The sequence below is a fragment of the Carcharodon carcharias genome, chromosome 27 (assembly GCF_017639515.1).
Source record: "Carcharodon carcharias isolate sCarCar2 chromosome 27, sCarCar2.pri, whole genome shotgun sequence".
In the NCBI taxonomy this organism is placed as follows: Eukaryota; Metazoa; Chordata; class Chondrichthyes; order Lamniformes; family Lamnidae; genus Carcharodon; species Carcharodon carcharias.
In genome coordinates, this window is record NC_054493.1 from 13,649,001 (window position 1) to 13,662,035 (window position 13,035).

A 13,035-nucleotide genomic window follows, 5' to 3' on the forward strand; every position below is an offset into this window, starting at 1 on the left:
AATAAAGGACAAGAACAAAAGACAGAAAGGGGAATAAGAAAAGTGATAGGCAGAGAAATCAAGGGCAAGAACCAAACAGGCCCTCAGTGAAAAATAGTGGGAATGGGCCAAGTAATGTTAAAAAGACAAGCCTTAAGGCTTTCTGCCTTAATGCAAGGAGCATTCACAATAAAGTGGATAAATTAACCGCGCAAATAGATGTAAACAGTATGATATAGCTGGGATTACGGAGACATAGCTGCAGGTTGACCAGGGATGGGAACTGAACATCCAGGGGTATTCAGTATTTCAGAAGGACAGACAAAAAGGAAAAAGCGGAGTTGCATTGCTGGTTAAAGAGGAAATTAGCGCAATGGTAAGGAAAGATATGAGCTCCGACCATGTGGAATCTGTATGGGTAGAGCTGAGAAACACTAAGGGGCAAAAAACGTTAGTGGGGGTTGTCTCTAGACCCCCAAACTGTAGTGGTGATGTTGGGAATGGCATTAAACAGGAAATTAGAGAGGTATGCAATAAAGGAACATCTGTAATTATGGGTGACTTTAATATGCATATAGATTGGGCAAATCAAATCAGTAACGATACTGTAGAGGAGGAATTCCTGGAGTGTTTATAGGATGTTTTTATGGACCAGTACGTTCAAGAACCAGCTAGAGAACAGGCCATCCTAGACTGGGTATTATGTAATGGGATAGGAATAATTGGCAATCTAGTTGTGCGAGGCCCCTTGGGGATGAGTGACCATAATATGAATTAATTCTTCATCAAGTTGGAGAGTGACGTAACTGATTGTGGGACTAGGGTCCTGAATCTTAATAAAGGAAACTATGATGGTATAAAGTGCGAGTTGGCTATGATGGATTGGGAAACGTTACTTCAAGGGATGAGGGTGAATAGGCAATGGCAAACATTCAAAGAGCGCATAGGTGAACTGCAACAATTGTTTATTCCTGACTGGTGCAAAAGTAACACAGGAAAGGTGGCCAAACCATGGCTTACAAGGAAAATTAGAGATAGTATTAGATCCATGGAAGAGGCATACAAATTGGCCAGAAAACGCAACAGGCCTGAGGATCGAGAGCTGTTTAGAATTCAGCAAAAGAGGACCTGGTGATTGTTTAAGAAGGGGAACATAGGGTACAAGAGTAAGCTCGCAGGAACATAAAAACTGACTGTAATAGTTTCTGTAGGAATGTGAAGAGAAAACGATTGGTGAAGATAAAAGTAGGTCCCTTACAGTCAGAAACAGGGGAATTTATAATGGGGAACAAAGAAATAGCTGACCAACTAAATACATACTTTGGTTCTGTCTTCACAAAGGAGGACACAAATAACATATCAGAAATGTTGGGGAACACAGGGTTTAGTGAGAGGGGGGAACTGAAAGAAATCAGTATTAGTAGGGAAATAGTGTTGGGGAAATTGATGGGATTGAAGGCCAATATGTCCCCAGGGCCTGAGAGTCTACATCCCAGAGTACTTAAGGAAGTGGCCCTGGAAATAGTGAATGCATTGGTGGCCATCTTCCGAGATTCTATAGACTCTGGAACAGTTCCTACAGATTGGAGGGTAGCTAATGTAACCCCACTACTTAAAAGGGAGGTAGGTAGAAAACAGAGAATTGTAGACCAGTCAGACTGACGTCGGTACTTGAGAAAATTCTGGAGTCCATTATAGAAAATTTAATAGCTGAGCACTTGGAAAACAGGAGCAGAATTGGACAGAGTCAGCATGGATTTATGAAAAGGAAATCATGCTTGACAAATCTACTGGAATTTTTCGAGGATGTAACGAGTAGAGTTGATGAGGGGGAGCCAAATGATGAGGTTTATTTGGACTTTCAGAAGGCTTTCGACAAAGTCTCACATAGATTAGCATGTAAAATTAAAGTGCATAGGGTTGGGGGTAGTGTATTGAGATGGATAGAAAACTGGTTGGCAAACAGGAAACAGAGCAGGAATAAACGGGTCTTTTTCCAAATGGCAGGCAGTGGCTATTGGGGTACCGCAGGGATCGGTGCTGGGACCCCAGTTATTCACAAAATATATTAATGATTTAGATGAGGGAACAAAATGTAATGTCTCCAAATTCGCAGATGACACAAAGCTGGGTGGGAAGGTGAGCTGTGAGGATGATGCAGAGATGCTTCAGTGTGATTTGGACAAGCTGAGTGAGTGGGCAAATGCATGGCAGATGCAGTATAATGTGGATAAATGTGAGGTTATCCATTTTGGTAGCAAAAACAGGAAGGTAGATGATTATCTGAATGGCTATAAATTGAGAGAGGGGAATGCGCAACGACGCCTGGGTGTTCACGTACACCAGTCGCTGAAGGCAAGCATGCAGGTGCAGCAGGCGGTAAAGAAGGCAAATGGTATGTTGGCCTTCATAGCCAGAGGATTTGAGTACACGAACAGGGATGTCTTCCTGCAATTGTACAAGGCCTTGGTGAGTCCACACCTGGAATATTGTGTGCAGTTTTGGTCTCCTTATCTGAGGAAGGATGTACTTGCTATCGAGGGAGCGCAGCGAAGGTTTACCCGACTGATTCCTGGGATGGCGGGACTGACATATGAGGAGAGATTGAGTCGGTTAGGATTATATTCGCTGGAGTTCAGAAGAATGAGGGGGGATCTCATAGAAACCTATAAAATTCTAACAGGACAAGACAGAGTAGGTGCAGGAAGGATGTTCCCGATGGTGGGGGAGTCCAGAACTAGGGGTCACAGTCTGAGGATACGGGGTAGACCATTTAGGACTGAGATGAGGAGAAACTTCTTCACCCAGAGAGTGGTGAGCCTGTGGAATTCGTTACCACAGAAAGTAGTTGAGGCCAAAACATTGTATGTTTTCAAGAAGGAATCAGATATGGCTCTTGGGGTGAAAGGGATCAAAGGGTATGGGGAGAAAGTGGGAGCAGGCTAATGAGCTCAAAGATCAGCCATGATCATAATGAATGGCAGAGCAGGCTCGAAGGGCCCAATGGCCTACTCCTGATCCTAGTTTCTTTGTTTCTATAGGGGCTAGGAGCGGGATTAGACTGGATGACCTGTCACGCCTGTTCTGCCATTCAAAACGATCATGGCTGATTTCAGCCTCAATTCCACTTTCCTGCCTGTTCCCCATGATCCTCGATTCCCTGAGAAACCAAAATTCTGTCTCAGTCTAAATCTCAGTCTTCAACATCTTCAACGATGGAAACTGAAAATGATACTTCACAGGATAGTGGGAGGCCATATGGCCCCTCATGTCTGTGCCAGCCCAATCCCACTATCCAGTTCTTTGTCTGTAACCTTGTAGGTTACAGAACGTCAAGTTCCTGACTTTATTGATTGGCGCTACAATCAGTCTCCACCTCATTCCCACAAAATAATCACAAGAACCCGAATTGTGGATTACAATGGTGGGGCTTTTACCCAGCATTCCCCATGGTAGAGAATGTCCCCTATCCACACCACAGGAGACCAGTGCACAGGCTCAGTGCCCCCCCCAATGTTTGGAGCATGCACAGTGTCAGTCATGACCATGGAGAACCACTTGTTTGTCACTTCTGCAACCGGTAGAGGGAGCGATGGAGCCGGCAGCTGGACGGGAAGGAGTTGGAAACACTGGATCCAGAAACTCTAAGGAGTAATTGTCAGCTCCTGGTTTGCAGCTGCGGGGCTTCTCCCTCCCGGGAACAGGCCCAGGTTAACGGCCGCCATCCTGGGTCAGCGAGTGGAGGATGGTTCACATCAGAGGATGGGGGAGGGGGTACAATGAATAAGAGGTTACACTTTGGGCTCAAATCAATGAGGACTCTGATCTCTCTTTGGGAAAACATGAACAAATGGCTCCTTGTAAAATGAGCTCAGGGTTACATTGGGCAGGAAGAGAAGCAGAAACCAAAACGGGACAAGAGACTGAGTTTAAATTAGTTAGGGAGAGAAAGAAGGAAGTAGGAAGGAAACCCTGGGAGGTTTGGAGAAACCACTTTCACAATTGCTCATTGAATCTCCATACAGTAAGTTCTGGATACAAGGTTAACATCTGATATTCTGTATGGTCGGTCAGGGTGATTCAGATAATTGGTTTGGTTTACTAGATAATTGGTTTATGGAAAAGTCATCATGGTGGCAGGTACTGAATTGATGATGATGATACAAATAAAACAAGTAATCATCATTCATGATGTAGTTATGGACAATATTAAAATAAAGTGAAAATATTAATCAGTTAAAGGATTGCACAATTATGATCATTTCAGCATAAAAGTCATTACAATATGTTACAAAATGCAGGACTCCTTAATTTATAGAATAGAAATGAAAGGTCTACTGCACTCTGCATTTTCTATTGAAGTCCTTCGCTCGTATGTTGTCAGCTTGAGTTCATTAAACTCTCAATTATTTATATCCTATTTATGAGTTTTATACAGTGGGTGATCAGACTGTCTTGTAGTGTATTTGTTCCATAGCTTATTTGCAGATGTTATCTTTTCTCCTGAACGCCATTATACATTTACTTCCGTGTGGTTGGGCAGTGCCTTTGAGAGGTGGGATTCTGGAGTTTTCTACTGAAGTCCAGACAGAGTTTTTCCCACATTTCAGCAAGGGAACACACATTCAGACGTTTGATTGTGTAATGTTTTGTCATGAGTCATGAATGAAGTGAATTATTGAACATTTTGCTAGTATTTGTTAAAAGAATTAATTATCCAACACTTTATTTGGATTTTAGCCCAGGGAGGAGGGAGTGTGTGTGGGATGGGGATTTACAGCTTTGGGGGAATGAGAGGAAAAATGTTCCATCGGAACTAGAATTACCTGTTTTGAATTTCTGTCCTGCACTGTCAGTGATGATTATTGTAATCTCCTTTTACAGGACTCTAGAAGGGGAAGATTTGCAGATCGGTCACTCAAACCAAAAATCACATCAAGATCTGACAGAATGACTCAGTTCATCAAGACCTGAATATCATCGGCTTTTGAATGTGGAAGGAGAAATGTTTGTCTGTTCTGAATGTGGGGAAAGATTTCAAACAATAGGAAAAGCACCAAGACACACACACACCTAAATGAGAGTGTTCCAGTGCACTGACTGTGGAATAAGCTTTAACCAGTTACACAGCCTGAAAACAAACAGAATCATTCGCTGTGTGGAGAAACCGTACACGTGTTCTGTGTTCAAACGAGGCTTCAACTGATTGTCCAACCTGGAAAGACTTAAGGACACAGACACCATGGAGAAACCATGGAAATGTGGGGACTGTGGGAAGGGATTCAATTACCCATCCCAGCTGGAGATCCATCGACGCAGTCACACCAGGGAGAGGGCACTCACCTGCTCCGTGTGTGGGAAGGGATTCACTCGTCTAGCTCACCTCAATTCACATCAACTTGTTCACACTGATTACAGACTTTTCAAATGTTCAAAATATGAGAAGACTTTTAAAACCACAGGTGTTCTGCTGAGACACCGGCAAGTTCACACTGTGGAGAGGCCGTTCACCTGCTCCGTGTGTAGGAAAGGATTCACTCATTCATCCCACTTAATGAGACACTAGCGAGTTCACAATTGAACAAAGGGGTTGGATTTTGCTGTTATCACTGCTGTTAATCATATACAGGACAACCAGGTTCATTCTGACAGTTGGGCTGATAATAACCATGTAACTGGGCTGAAGTTTGACTCATTTGACAGATCTCAAGATATTAATGTTGTTTGAAACACAGAGTGTCGTGTCCTTAATTTCTCTAAGATAAGAGGAGAATAATTGATGTCCTGTTACTGACTGCTGCTTTTTTGGGTCTTTTTTCCTTTCTAACTCAAGATTATTTCAGTTCTCATACCTTCGGCTACTCTCATGGACAACTCCCAGCTCCCCATACCTTCCAGAATGTCTCTCCTGGCCTTGGGATCCTGGGAAGGTATCTGTAACACTCCCGGGATCAATAAACACAAAACCCAGCCTGTTAATCACTCTCAACTACTGGACTTAGTGTGTGTCCCCCACAGCAAAAGTCAAATCAATCAGTTTTATGTTAAACGCACAATGTGTTTATTATTTAAAATATCTGTAACACAAGTTAGTTCCTTTTAAAGTGCTGTTCCTCTCCCCCATCCCACCTCTATAAGATTAAGGTTCGGGAGTCATGGATTAAACAAAAAAAGTGTTCAATTTCCTCAGTGATTTTAAAGTTGTTTATTAATTATTAAATAGTTTATTAAGAAGAGCCAGATTAAATATGATCATAAACTAAATGGATATAAAATTACACCTGACCCGTGACAGGTGAGAGTGGTTTTGACAGCAGTCTCTTGTTCGATGTTTGCAGCTGCTTTCTCTTTTGTTCTGTCTTCTAGAGCTGACTGAGGGATTAGGAAGTTAGGAATGTTTCTGCCGATGAGGACTGCCCCCTTTCCCTCTGAGCACCCGTTAAAATACTTTATTTCTAGGGGCTGGTAGTTTACCCCATGTCAATCACTTGTTCAATTCCCCATCTGGTTAGTGACCAGAGGTGAGGTAGCCATGGTGTCACCCCTCCCCCCCACCCTTGTCCATCACTTTGCTTCAAGACCATCTTGCAGCTTATCTTGTGCTTGGTACGCCATCTGTTAACTCCTGCCAGACACTTGTCCAGATTCTTCTTGGCTGTTATCTCTGTTTGTCTTTGGCTCTGGCTGCTAAGAACTGTTTTTTCGAAGTGAGAGAGAGAGAGAGAGACAGCAGAGACAAAGTAACAACCTTGTGTCAGTCTTATGCAATGATTCTATAATAATTCTGTAATATTCTTAAAGATACATCTCTTACAGCACCCCCCCCCCCTTTGAGAAAGAAATATCTTCACAACTATTTCTGACTAACCTAATTATTTCTATGCGAGAGCTTGTTTCCCTGATTCCTCGATTACATACCATAGATAACACACTAAAGCTACTGGAATTATCAGAATCATCGTGACAAAATATTAATCTGAATCACCTTAATTCAACTATACAGAATAACAGACATTAACCTTGTGTCCAGAACTTTCTGTGTAGAGATTTAACGAGCAATCGTGAAGTTGGTTTCTCCAAACCTCCCAGGGTTTCCTTTCTTCCTTCTCTCCCTCTTTAAGTTAAAGTCAGTCTCTTGTCCTGTTTTAGTTTCTGATTCTCTTCCTGCCCAATGTAACTCTGAACTCATGTTTTACAAGGACCAAATATTTTGATAGCTTCACAAACAGATCAGAGCCCTCCTGAAACAAAAACAAAAATTGCTGGAAAAACTCCCATCATCTATGGAGAGAAAGACAGAGTTAACGTTTCAAGTCCGTATGACTGTCCTTCAGAGTCTTTCTCTCCACAGGTGCTGTCAGACCTGCTGGGTTTTCCAGCAATTTTTGTTTTTGTTTCAGATTTCCAGCATCCACAGTATTTTGGTTTTTATCAGAGTCCTGCTCGTTGATTTGATCCCGAAGTGTAACCTCTTACATGAATTCATGTCAGTTGGGTAGCAGAAAACAACCTATTGCCTGTTTGAGGTTTCAATGGCGCTGCTGTTACCCAGCAATCCTTGCGAATGTGAATATGCCCTATTCACTCGACAGGACCCCCGCAGTGCTTGGCTGTATCTGGAGCGTGCGCAGTTTCACTTTGCTCAGAGGCCTGCGAGTGCGGGAGACGCTTTTATTCAGACGGTGAGAGTCGGGGGGGAGGGGAGGGAAGGGAGGTGAGGCATCATGTAAACACTAGGTGTAGGCCGAAATCCTGGATTAGAACCTCCAAGTCCCGCGTTTGCAGCTCCAGCGCTTTTCTGCGGAACAGGTCCCAGTTAACGACTGCCATCTTGGGGCAAGGGGCGCATGTGCAATGGGTGTCTCACTGATTCGAAGCCAGGACAATGGCCCATGACGTCACTGAGCGAACTCCTGGTTTGGGGGGAGCTGTGAACATGAGACTCAGGAGCAGAAGTCAGCCTTTCGGCCCCTCAAGCCTGCCCCACCATTCAATAAGATCATGGCTGATCTTCCGCAGGCCTCAACTCCTCTTTGATGCCAACTCCTCATAGCCCTCAACTCCAAGTGGAAGCAACTTTGGGCACAATGTCAGATTTTACTGGTTTGGAGACTGGGTCTTGCCTGGTGTTTTCTTACAGTGTATGCATTTGCTTAAAATATCTTTCAAAACTTAGGGGAAAATGTCCTAATAACAGTTTGATAAGCATCTCTGCTCCTGCTTTACCGTGCCATTCGTAATGACTTAACGGAGTCAGACAGTACAACTGCGCATGCACAGCATTGGTAGCAAACACAGCCGTCGAAGGGCAGGAGGACGCATGCACAGCCGCCATCTTTAGAAGCGATGTGCAGCAGAGGGCATGCACAGTCATCACTGTCCCTTGCAGCAGAAGGAGGGAATGTTGTGTCTCCTGTCATTCCAAGATGTCCATCAATACTCATCTGCACATGTGCACTGCTCCAGAAATCCAATGACTTCACCGCTGGAGCCTGGAACCTGGAGTGGGAGAAGGGAGAAGAATGAGGAGAGGCAATATAGTCTAACACTCACAGCAATCTACAATCCATGCACATTATTGTGACGGAGAGACACAGTTTCCAACATGGCTGCAATAAAAGATCCGACAAGCAAAATATTTTACTTTCCCATCTGCATATTCTCCCCTTCAAAACCCCTGTAAAAGGAGTTTCCAAAATCCATCAGTGTCAATCCAGGATAGAAATTCACAATAGTCTCTCCTGCTGACAGGGAGAACAGCGAATGTGCCCTGCCGCACATTGCCCCCTATAAAGATGGTAGTCGCTAACCTGGGTCAGCCATCAGCATACAACTGTGCATGTATCACACTGATAAAAAAACACAGCCAGGAGAGAGTGTTGTGAATTCTTATCCTGGACTGACAGTTATGGATGTTGGAAACTCCTTTTCCTTGGGGTCTGAAGGGGAGGATTTACCGACAAGTCAAATTAAGAGAACCAAGAGAATTGTCTCCTCTGAATCTTGAACCTCGACTGACACTTATGACTTTTGTGATCTCCTTTTACAATGTGTTAGAAGATTTGAAGACTGCCAGGTTGTTCTCTGACTCCAGTGCTTCTGATATCTTTCCAGTTGCAGGCTGCAGCAGGAGATTTTAAATTTGAAAACAGTGAAATTGTTTCAGAGGTGAGTGTTATTGAGCATTCTTGACAATTTAGAGTTTTTAGTGCTGTGCTCTGGTTCCATGGCTCAGGGGCTGGTGTGGCTCCCTTACTGTGGATCTGAATCCATGTCCATCCATTGCTCTATTTCACCTCTGCCCTCCCTGATCACCTCTCTGTCATTGTCTTACTTCCTCTGTCTCTTCTAATGGGTGTGTTTTAACCATGTTTGATATTTTGCTGTTATTTCCACCAACTGTGTCTAAATGAGGTTTTCACTGCTGCCCACCCCTCCACCCCCCAAGCTATTCACTGCTGATTTACCTGCTTTATTTCCCCGCAGTCAGGAATTGTTTTCTCCTTCACGAGATATCATTTCTCTTCCACTTCTAAGCTTATATTGACCATCAAATTCTGGTCCATTTTTATTCCCCATAATTTATTTTGCACACTCTGAAACATTAACTCTGTTGCTCTTTCCATACTTACTGCCTGACCTGCTGAGTATTTCCAGCATTTGCTCTTTTTATTTTAGATTCCCAGTGGCTGCATTATTTTCCTTTTGTTTTATTGCAGAACTGCAATAGTTTCTCACAGAACTGAATCTAAAAACAGAGATGGACCAATTAAGAACTGATTATTAGGTTGGATGTTGGTTGCAGAGTTTGGCCCCTGGCCTCCATGGTAGGTGCTTATTCACATAATCATTGTGTGATTACAATACAGGAGGCCATTCAGCCTGTCATGCCCATGCTGGCTTTCTGCAAGAGCAAATCGGCTAGTCGCATTCCCCTGCCCTTTCCGCATAGCCCAACTTTTACCTTCAGGTTCTTATCCAATTCCCTTTGCTTGGACTCGAACTCAAGTTCTGTCGAAGGGTCATGAGGACTCGAAATGTCAACTCTTTTCTTCTCCGCCGATGCTGCCAGACCTGCTGAGTTTTTCCAGGTAATTCTGTTTTTGTTTTGGATTTCCAGCATCCGCAGTTTTTTTGTTTTTATCCCTTTTGAAAGCCTTTGTTGCATTAGTTTAAGCTGGAGTGGAGATGGAGGAGAAGCTGCTGGGTTTAACGCTGAGTTCTTCGGAACCCAGAAATTTCAATGTGAAATTGTCGAGGGAGGTGGATTCCAGGGAGATCAGGTTGTTAAATGGACAGTGTCCGTACAATGTAAAAGAATATTGTTTTTGGAATAAATATTTCCATAGATGCTTTTAATTTATTTTACATATACATATTTTGACAATTTATTCTTGGGGTTTTGGTATTGCTAACAAGACCAGCAGCAGATAATACCCATCCCCAGTTACCTGTGGAGAAGATGATGTTTGAACTTCTTGAACCGCTGCAGTCCGTGTGGTGAAGGTGCTCCCACAATGCTGTTAGGTAAGGAGTTACAGGATTTTCACCCAGTGATGATGAAGGAATAGTGATATATGTCCAAATCAACGACAATAATGTGTATTTATATAGTGCCTTTCATGTAAATAGACCTTTCCAGGGTGTTTCACAGGTGTGTTATAAAGGAACATTTGACACTGAGCCACATAAGGACATATTAGGGCAGATGACCAAAAGCTTGGTCAAAGAGGTAGGTTTTAAGGAGTATTTTAAAGGAGGAAAGTGAGATGGAGAGGCAGAGAGGTTTAAGGGGGAAACTGCAGAGCTTGGGGCCTTGGCAACTGAAAGAACAGCCATCAATGGTGGAGCGAATCAAATCAGAAATGCTCAAGGGGCAGGAATTAGATAAGCGCAGAGATCTCAAAGGGTTGTGGGGCTGCAGGAGACTACAGAGATTGGGATGATCATAGCCATAGAGGGATTTGAAAACAAGGATGAGAATTTTGAAGTTTGGTGCTTAAATGAGAACCTTTGTAGACAGCAAGCACAGGGTAATGGATGAAGAAGACTTGATGCATGGAAACGCATTAGCAGCAGAGTTTTGGATGAGCTCAAGATTACAGGGAGGTTGAATATGGGAGGCTGATCGTGAGTGTGTTGGGATAGTTAAGTCTAGAGGTAACAAAGGAATGGATGAGGGTTTTAGACTCGGGTGGAGTCAGACGATGTGACTGAGGTGCAGATAGGCAGTCTTGGTGACGATGCAGATATGTGGTTGGAAGCTCATCATGAGTTCAAAGCAGACACCAAAGTTGTGAACAGTCTGATTCAGCCTCAGACAGTTGCCAGGGAGAGGGATGGAGTCGGCGGCCAGGAAGAGGAGTTTGTAGCGGGGACTGAAGTCTTTCCAATATTTAAATGGAGGAAATTTCTGCTCATCCAGTACTGGCTGCTGGACAAGTCAGAATGGTGTGTGAATTGGAGGGGAACTTGGAGTTGGAGGTGATGCAGACCGGGTGGCAGGTTACCTTCCCTGAAAGACATTAGTGAACAAGTTAGGTTTACAACAATCCACATACACCTGCTCCCTTGGCCCTTCTGGGTTGAGGGTTTGGGAAGTTCTGTCGAAGTTCTGGTTGAGTTGTGGATACATAAAATCACTCTCCTTTATCCCCCTCACTCTCCCATCTCTCTTTTTCGTCTCTCTCTCTCGTCTCTCCCCCCATAGAGGCCAGAACCTTGTGTAGGCCCAGACTGGGAGGCCTGTTCCCTTCTCTGAAGGACATTAGTGAGCCAGTTAGGTTTTTATGACAATCCAGCAGTTTTCATTGTCACTTTTGCCTATTCCTGGCCCCACAAATTACTGATTCATTCAGCTCAATTTCACAACCTGCTTTTGTGTTTTTGTGGATTTTCTCTCACTCCCTTTTTTCTGTTTTACATCAATTTCACAGAGTATTAGAAGAAGAGGATTTGCAGTTGGGAAACTCAAACTAAACATCATGTCAGGATCTGACAGTCTCCCAGTTTATCGCAATCTGAATATCATCATCAGATAGTGAACATGGAGGGATAAAGCTCCGTTCACAGCGGAGAGAAACCGTACACATGTTCTGTCTGTGGGCAAAGCTTCAACTTTTCATCCAACCTGCAGAGACACAAGGACACCTGCACCACAGAGAAACCATGGAAATGTGAGGACTGTGCAAAGGGATTCAATTGTCCTGTTAAGCTGGAATCTTATTTGCACTTTCACACTGGAGAGAGGCCATTCACCTGCGCTGAGTGTGGGAAGGGATTTACTCATTCATCCCACCTGCTTCGGCACCAGTGTGTTCACACTGGGGAGAGGCCATTCACCTGCATCAGATGTGGAAAGGGATTCACTCGGAAATGCCACCTCATGGCACACCAGCGTGTTCACACTGAGGAGAGACCTTTTAAATGTCCAGACAACGGGAAGGGCTATAAAAGTTCCGGTGAATTGAAGTACCATCAACATATCCACACTGATGAGAGACCGTTTAGGTGCTCTCACTGCGGGACTGGGTTCAGGCGATCATCTGATCTCACTGAACACCAGTGAATCCACACTGGGGAGAGGCCGTTCACCTGCTCTGAGAGTGGGAAGGGATTTACTCGTTCATCCCACCTGCTTCAGCACGAGTGTGTTCACACTGGGGAGAGGCTGTTCACCTGCACCAGATGTGGAAAGGGATTCACTCGGACATGCCACCTCATGGCACACCAGAGTGTTCACACTGAGGAGAGACCTTTTAAATGTCCAGACTGCGGGAAGGGCTATAAAAGTTCCGGTGAATTGATGTACCATCAACGTATCCACACTGATGAGAGACCGTTTAGGTGCTCTCACTGCGGGACTGGGTTCAGGTGATCATCTGATCTCACTGAACACCAGTGAATCCACATTGGGGAGAGGCCATTCACCTGCACAGAGTGTGAGGAGGGGTTCATTAATTCAACCAACCTGCTCAGATACAAGCAAGTTCATGAGTGATTGGATTTTGCTGTAAATCACATCCAGGATTGAATTATGTTCTTTGGGGTCTGTTT

At 44.0% G+C, this 13,035-nt stretch overlaps 1 protein-coding gene across 1 annotated transcript in view; it reads left to right on the top strand.

Moving 5' to 3' along the window:
* The window catches only part of LOC121270397 (zinc finger protein 420-like), a 38,081-nt gene extending 32,093 nt beyond the window's left edge, over window positions 1-5,988 (top strand). Inside the window, exon 7 of the mRNA XM_041175705.1 lies at window positions 4,864-5,988. The gene's annotated coding sequence lies outside the window, so the exon portion shown is untranslated. The remainder of the gene's footprint in view (window positions 1-4,863) is intronic.
* Window positions 5,989-13,035: the final 7,047 nt, after the last annotated feature.